Source organism: Anabrus simplex, chromosome 4 (assembly GCF_040414725.1).
Source record: "Anabrus simplex isolate iqAnaSimp1 chromosome 4, ASM4041472v1, whole genome shotgun sequence".
Lineage (NCBI taxonomy): Eukaryota > Metazoa > Arthropoda > Insecta > Orthoptera > Tettigoniidae > Anabrus > Anabrus simplex.
Genome location: NC_090268.1, coordinates 47,872,781 through 47,881,474, shown reverse-complemented (window position 1 = coordinate 47,881,474; position 8,694 = coordinate 47,872,781). Strand labels below are relative to the sequence as shown.

The following is an 8,694-nucleotide window of genomic DNA, read 5'->3' as shown; positions in this document are numbered from 1 at the left end:
GAGGTAGACGCGGAGAAGCGAGCCATCTATGAACTAACCATCAGCTAGTTCAAAGAATCATACAACATCTCCTGTGTAAGGGTTGTAGGACTTTTCACCGGAGCAAGAGGAACTATATCAAATTTTTTTAGTTGAGTTTTTCAAAAGTGTGAGCATTCCCAAGAATCTGTACTGTGATTTAGCCGTCTTGGCCATTAAAGGCTCCGCCAAAATTGATAGAAATCACCTCTATAGTACTGCATATGAAAAGGATTAACTCCAGAAAACTCTTCATGGTTACATTCAGTATTCAAATGTTATGGTATACTTTGTCAGATTTAGGCAGCCTTTTATTGTAAGAAGTACAAATAAATACAAATAATCGATTTTGATACAATGTCAGTACTGTCAAGATATCGTGGCATGATGAGATTTTCATTTCGCTCTAAAAGGCTAACACTGGAAGCAATGTGGCAATTTACATCCTTGAAGCATAATGATACGTGTAATTGCTTTGCTATCACTGCCAACTCACAACGTCGTGCTATCGAGCGTTATCTGCTTCGCCGATAACATACAAACCAGTTTCAAAGAGTACGAAGTCTATGAACAGATACTTGGAGTCGTTATGGTAGAACTTATTGGAAGTATTACTTCAAATTACGATAGAATAGAGATTGGCAATTGGACATTAATCTGTCCTGTGATATGTAGTCTTGGTAGGTAGATCATCACAATGGGATAATATTAGTGCCGTGTTGATGTTTTCCAGGTTCCTGCTGATTAGGGTAAGGACGTAATAGTAAAATATTTTTACGGAAGTCAATAATAACACTGGGGAACAGAGTTTTTGTTGACTTAGATCTGAGACTTGTTTTCTTCTAATTTTTGGGTGGGGAATCCAAATATGACCTCAGTTTTTTCTGTCACGTCAGGTTTTTTTACGATACCATGTACCCTCCAAAAGCATTCAAATTGTATACACAGACTGGAAAGTAAAGGAATAAAGTTCAATTCAAACAGCAATTTTGTTCAGACAAAGGATATATTACTTCTATACATAAAATCGTGTCCAATTCATTCCACTTCTGGCAAAAAATTGCACTTATAGCTTTTCCTGGAGTGTGAAATCTGTGGACAATCCCTCCGAATACTCCAGCAGTAGTCAGCCAGCATAATATTGATCCCATCTACTCTGATAGCATGCTTCCATGATCTTCATATCTTGGTGGAATCTTTCACCTCGTTCATCACTGGTGGCACCAAGATTTTCGGGGAACGTATCTAGATGGCTATGCAGAAAATGCACCTTGATGCTAATGTTGCATCGAAGCTTTTTGTATGAGTCCAAGAGTTTCTAAATTATATCAGTGTAATTTTCTGCTCGTGTATTTCCAAGAAAGTTCGTGACAATGGCCTTGAATGGGAATTGATAACCAAGCATTTCTTTCCAGTTCTGTTAATGTCTCAATGAAATATGGATCTCTGATCAGTTGTTGAATCTGGCCTTTATTTTTACATATGACAGGCCAGGAAATGCAGTAAGGAGATACTTGAAACAGTCTCCTTCAGTTTTCAAAGCTTTCACGTGCTGCTTCATGAGCCCCAGTTTCAAGTGCAAAGGTGGGGAATATAAGATTTTTTCTATCAGCAAGTGGCTCATGTAGAATGTTTGGATCACCTAGTTTGAAGGAAGATCGTAAAAATCGCTTGGAGATGTGACAGAAAAAGACAAACGTGGTTTCAAAATCAGCGTGCATATCAGTAGAGAAAATATCTGACGTGATACAAGAAAACTGATTGCAGATTCAAAATCAGGATGTCTGTTATAGTAAAAATCAGCACAAAAATAGAAGTCAACAGAAAATAAGTTTAAAACTGTTCCTAGTGTAATATGAGTTTTATGTTGTCTTTACTAATTAGGATGTTTGTAGTAAAAATAATAATATACTTAAATATCTTCCTAATAATAATAGAATGAAATTTGTTTGATGTCTCTTTATTGCTATGATGTCGGAATTTGACCTGCAGTAGTTCATTAACGTGCCGAGAACTTCTGACACAAAGTTATCACATTTAAAACCCTCAAATGCCGCCGATCTGGAAATCGTTTCTTGGGAGTCGAAGGATGACATGTAAGCCACTGCACCACTAACAAGGGAGCTGTTTGGTTGGACAGACAGATTTCAATGAAACTTGAACGAAAGATAAATTAACGTAATATTATCCTAAATTTAATGGTAACAATTATTTTTCCGTGATTTCAAAAGTAGTGTTCTTATTTGTTTTGGGAAGTTTCCGAAGAAAGTAGTGTTGTTAAGCAAATGTTGCAAACTTTGGACTGGGAAGATTTGGGAGTAATTTTAACAGTGAATTAACCAAATTAGCACTTAATAAACATTGGTTAAGACTAACATCTGTTAAACTCTCAGTTAACTGCCCAGGATCAAGCAGTTAAATTCTCTGTTAGCTCAAAATATGGCAGGTGCATTAGATGCAGAACTTCTGTACTTGGAATATGATAGGCCTTTTCCAGAAAGAGTTAGAAACAGAAGAGATCGTTTTTAAAGTTGTTTCAGTTACTTGATCGTACCTTGGCTAACATCAGTATGCACGCTGGATTCACTACAATTTTTTTGCCAAGCGTCACTTTTAGCTTTGAGCACGGATCCATTAGTTTGCTTTTGGAAAAAAAAAAATGTTGACTTCACGTGCCTTGGTTTACAGCTGTATTCCAACGAAAGCGCATCGGAGCGCGTTCAAAAACAGCATGGCTCTGCTACTGCCTTCTAGATTCTCACTGATCGTGACTCTTGTGAGAGTTAACACAGTGTTAGCTATCGGTTCCCAGGAAATGTTTGGATAAACGCAAGAATCGTAACATGGTGCTAATTTTTTAACCCTATGTTAACAAACAGTGCACTCGTGTTCTTTTAACTGAGATTGAATAAACCGCGCCTAAGATGCATGTTCCGAGCTGTCGGTGGAGAGAATGACTACTAAACGAATAAGCCTGACTGAAGTTTTTATAAGTAGGAAAGATCATAATATGAAAATAAAGTTGGAATTTAATGGGTAAATTAGGCCAAATATTCGTTTTTTTTAAGACCTCCGTGGCTCAGACGGCAGCGCGTCGGCCTCTCACCACTGGATACCGTGGTTCAAATCCCGCTTGTTCCACGTGAGATTTGTGCTGGACAAAGCGGAGGCGGGACAGGTCTTTCTCCGGGTACTCCGGTTTTCCCTGTCATCTTTCATTCCAGCAACACTCTCCATTCTCATTTCATAGCATCTATCATTCATTAATAAATCACTTTGGGAGTGGCGACCCCATCGTACTAATAGCCTATATCTGCTTCATTCATTCCATCCCTGACCCGGTCAATGACTGGAGAGCAGGTTGTAGGTTTTCATTCGTTTTAAGAAGATATATTAGCGTTTGTAACGATTCACTACGAGAGATGCTCGACAATTTCCAACTTCTTCGAACTCGTTAAAGAAAAGACTAGACAAACAATAAGGAATCTGCCACATGGATGACATCCGTACATGAAGATCAGTGGTAAAAGATGAAGTAATTTGTAAAAAAATAACGGGCTGAATATCTGAAGTATAGTTTACAGTGTTAACCCAAAATTATTATTTTTTTTAAATCTTGATAAATTAACAACAATAACTGACTTGTACAGTCGAAAAAGAAACTAAGTCAAAATGTGCCACTTTTTAGAACGAGAAGCCTTAATTCGACATGCTTCGAGGAGTATTTTTCAATGTTTAATACTGACACAGGTGTAGAATATATTAGAAGTGGAAAGTGTTTGTAGAGGATTTTACTTGCAAACCTTTTTAAGTAGTACTTGCTGTATGATCTGGAGTGTTGTGCTAGAATATTTTATTTGTATTCCATTCACCTACCCAACCTGTACAGTGTAAGAAATATTGTTCTACATAGGTTGGTTGTAACTAGTAGATTACATTTCTATATTTAAAGGAACAGTCCAGAAAGTTTGTGATGCGAATTTTTGAACAGGGTGTGTTGCCCTTTGTCAGTTATGCATTCTAGAAATATGTTCTTACTATTCTGGAAATGGAAAATTCGCGATCGATGTGTTCGAGAAAGTAATTTAAACATCGCGACCGAAGAAAGTGTTGTGATTGGTCAATCTGGGCAAGCCCCTGTGTTTTAAATGGCTACTCCAAGGCCAGATTTCCCTTTAAAAGGGGCGAGGCAGCATTTCGTGAGAGGTCTTAAGTCTTTGAGCCGTCTTGGTCTTGGTCTGCCGAAGTTTTGACGTGGTCGACGTCGTCTCGCTACCAGAATGGGCTGCCTTAGGGTAAGCGCTGTTGTTTTCTGTCCGGTTTTAAGTTCCTTTTTGTTTTCTTTGGTATAGCACAGGAGATTGCCCTAATCGCCAATATTATGTTGCTCAAGTGTTTGAAAGGTTAGTTTAACTTCACTCTAATTTATAATACCGTATTTGTATTTGCTCTTACCTTCAAGATTGTATTGCCAACTTGCTTTGTAATTTGATGTATCGTTTTTTTGCTGGACTCTTGGAATTTATAGGAAGCGCTTGTCAAGGAGTTTCTAAACCGTGTGTCTCTAAGAACATGTATCTGTATTTTACAAACGCTGTATCGGTAGTTTCCGCATTGACTGAAACTGTTCGTAATATGTTTGTTTTTGTAAAGTTCATTTGTAAATAATATTTTGAAAATCAAAGATCACTGTTGATTTTTCCGACAACCGCAAACCTAGACATCTCCATGCCCCTGGTAGGTTCCCAGTACCGCCCCACGTTCCTTGTTTGTTATAGTCAAGTTGCCCTCTCTGATATTTACTTCTGCTGTTTTCGCCACAGTTCATTACATGATTATGGTGTGCATAGTGTTTAGGTACCTTATAATTTGATTTACTTTCCTCCCTTTAACTGGGTTTGTGTAACCGCTGAAGAACCGGTTACAAATACTATACTGAGATCAGCGATAGATAGATAGATAGATAGATAGATAGATAGATAGATAGATAGATAGATAGATAGATAGATAGATAGATAGATAGATAGATAGATTGGAAATGACGTAACAGGAGCATTTTACGTAAAACGTTATACATTTTACGGTTGTTTGGAATGTTTAGAATTAGTTCCTCTCTCCAATTAAGTTTTGTAGGATGCGAAGAAATCTATCGTATATGAACTATGCCAACCCGTGATATATTTTCTAGGACTCGTGGCATGGGATGTTAAATGCATTACAATACATAGACACTGTTTGCAGTTTATTCAAAGAATCACAAATTCAAAAACAAATAAGAAATTACATCAAAGAATCGCCTAAAATAGAAATATAGGCTACAAGGCTATTAAACTAAGCGTTTGTTTACCATCTGTTTGTTTACCGACACCGATAGGTCTCATGGCGACGATGGGATAGGAAAGGGGTAGGAGCGGGAAGGAAGCTACCGTGGCCTTAATTAAGGACTTGACTCTTGCGACCATCAGCACTCCATCTTTGGTGAAACAGGCTTAATCCCAGAAAAGTACATAAGCAATAAAGTTAGGTTCGACCATACAGCGCTTCGCGACGGGAGATCCGAAGTCAGCATGAGTCAAAGTATGCACTTTCTGACGCCTACATGTTAGCCGGGTTAGCAAGTGCATGTAAACAAATCAATTCATTCCGTCGTACAAACAACGCTTGGTAGGTTCTTGTATTTTACTGTCACTTGGTATCCCACAACAAATTTGGCTTATAACTTTCGATTCTGTCGTTTCCGGACCAGGGTTCGTTATATGAAACTCTACCAGGTGGGTTGTCATGGTTACTGGTTGAGATTTAGATAATCTGTAGTACGTGGTCGAGATGGTGGTGGTGGTAATTATTGTTTTAGGAGGAGGTACAACTAGGCAAGCATCCTCTATTAACACTAATCAGCAGGTCCGACACTTCGAAAAGTAATGGTAGCGGCAAAAGCTAGGGAAGACCCACGAAGGGCGTGAAAATGAAACACTCCCTATGCCCAGGTCGGCAAAGAAAAAGAGTTGACCAAGGGAGGTCAGACTGGAAAGATGAAATCGAGGATACTGACACAAGTGGAATATTCAATACCATAGTAAGACCAAAATTAGAATATGCCAGCATTGTTTGGAGCCCTAGGTGTCAATCATATGTCTATCAAATTGAAACATACCTACAATATATAAAAAACTGGCTGCTATCTCCGTATGGAACCATATAGTGATATCCTTTTAAATTTGGGAGTGGAGAGTTTAGAAATTCGCAGACGGAAGGATGCAGTAAAATTTATTTTTAAAATTGTAAACTATGCTATTGATAATCCTGAATTGCTGTCTCTCTTAAATTTCCACTTACCTCGCTTCAATTCCGGAAATAACATAACATTTTTAAATGAAGAAACCAGGACGTGTGCCCATAATAACAGCGTTTGTATAAATTGTTCTTGTATATAACTTCCAGTTTTCTTCTTTCTTTCTTAATCTAATTACCCTCCAGGGTTGGCTTTTCCCTCGGACTCAGCGAGGGATCCCACCTCTACCGCCTCAAGGGCAGTGTCCTGGAGCGTGAGACATTGGGTCGGGGATACAACTGGGCAGGATGACCAGTACCTCGCCCAGACGGCCTCACCTGCTATGCTGAACAGGGGCCTTTCGGGGGGATGGGAAGATTGGAAGGGATAGACAAGGAAGAGGGAAGGAAGCGGCCGTGGCCTTAAGTTAGGCACCATCCCGGCATTTTCCTGGAGGAGAAGTGGGAAATCACGGAAAACCACTTCCAGGATGGCTGAGGTGGGAATCGAACCCACCTCTACTCAGCTGACCTCCCGAGGCTGAGTGGACCCCGTTCCATCCCTCGTACCACTTTTCAAATTTCGTGGCAGAGCCGGGAATCGAACCCGGGCCTCTAGGGGGTGGCAGCTAATCACACTAACCACTACACCACAGAGGCGGACAATAATAATCATAATAATAATAAGAAGAAGAAGAAGAAGAGGAAGAAGAATCTGACACCTTGGTGCTGTAAAGGATGAACGAGTTGCCTTTTCTTAAATGTTATTTCAGATAACAGTACCCGACTGGATATTTAACCATTCATCAGACATCATTTACACTCGGAGTTGGTTTGTGTCGAGTATGAATACATTGTATGTATGTTTTCATTTATGCACTATGCTCGTATCTAAATGTACATTGACTTTCGCTTTTTTTATTAACTTCCTAAATTATTCTAAAAGATGATCATCACTCAGCCACCCTGTGTTGATTCCACCTTCTTTACACAGCTTCCATATAAATGACAGTAACTATTTAACTACGCTCGCAAATAACATAGAACAGGTGGATATCGCTCAGTGTCTCAGAACTTAACAGCTCAGAGTAAAAAGTCCTCTTTAAATCATCAGCATGAGATGACTGTGCAATGTCAAATATTCAGCTTCAACGCGCTTAATTCAATGCTGATGACAACCTTGTGTAGCATAAGCCTAACTGGGAGGACAATTGAACATCTCCTGCATCGAGTTGCAAAGCTCTTGTTATAAATTAACTAGCTGATGTACCCGTGCTTCGCTACGGGATTCTCAGAAAGACTGACTTTGTGGTTTTCGTAACCTGAAACTAACATAGGTCATTACAAAAACGTAAGTATGAATGTAACGATTAAAAGCAATGCTATCATATAAAATACTCGATCAAATGGAAAGCCGCACGTTTAATCACTTTTAACGAACAGTGCTGCGGTTAGATTGCGGTGCCAATCTAATAGTCCAAAGTTCCAGAGCTGGGATGACCAGGCCGCAGATTGCCATGAACACTCATCTGCCATTATTCCGCTAAATATGCACACTGTTCATTCCAATCAGTGCCTCAGAGTAGGGATTGAATAGCCCGAATGCTATAATGATCCATTGTGTTACGTACCAGTAGTATCAGAAAACTTATAAACCTGGGGAATGGCATGCTAAAGAAGAAAGTTATCTAACTCCCCAGCTACTTCCCATCAATATTCAGACAGGCTGTTACACTGTGTACGACTGGGTGAGTTGACCGTGTGGTTAGCGGTGCGCAGCTGTGAGCTTGCATCCGAGAAATAGTGGATTCGAACCCCATTGTCGGCAGCGCTGAAAATGGTATTCCGTGGTTTCCCATTTTCACACCAGTCAAATGCTGGGCCTGTACCTTAATTAAGGCATAAGGCACTCCTAGCCCTTTCCTACCCCATCGTCACCATAAAACCTATCTATGTCGGTGCAACGTAAATCAAATAAAAATACTCTGTACGCAGCAGTAATCCTATCTACTGGAGATTAGGGGCAACAGAAGACACAAAGCACATCACGACAAACAATGGTCAATGTAATGTTATTGTTGATCAATGTTATGAGCTTTCTATATTGTAGGCCTTCACATTTAGTTTTCTTTCGACTCTGTGAATTGTAAAATATTTTATACCATAAACTGTAGTTTCTTATTCTCCGACTTTACATAACCGATTTTCATTAAATACTGTTTACCCATTTTCTCGTTGCTCGGCGCTGATATGGACTTAGTAACAAAAATCCAAATTCATGAATATCTTTGTGATCATAGCCAGTACGGTAACAATGTATAAGACATGAATAATAGGAAATTTAATACTATATAACCTTAGTTACGTAGCATTCATCGATTACACCTCTAATAAGAAATATTTGAG

The 8,694-nt window shown here is 39.1% G+C and overlaps 1 long non-coding RNA gene across 1 annotated transcript in view; it reads left to right on the top strand.

The window, feature by feature from the left end:
- Positions 1–703: 703 nt before the first annotated feature.
- Positions 704–8,694, top strand: part of LOC137500531 (uncharacterized) — a 71,120-nt gene continuing 63,129 nt past the window's right edge. Inside the window, exon 1 of the long non-coding RNA XR_011018063.1 lies at positions 704–767. This is a non-coding gene — a long non-coding RNA (uncharacterized lncRNA). The remainder of the gene's footprint in view (positions 768–8,694) is intronic.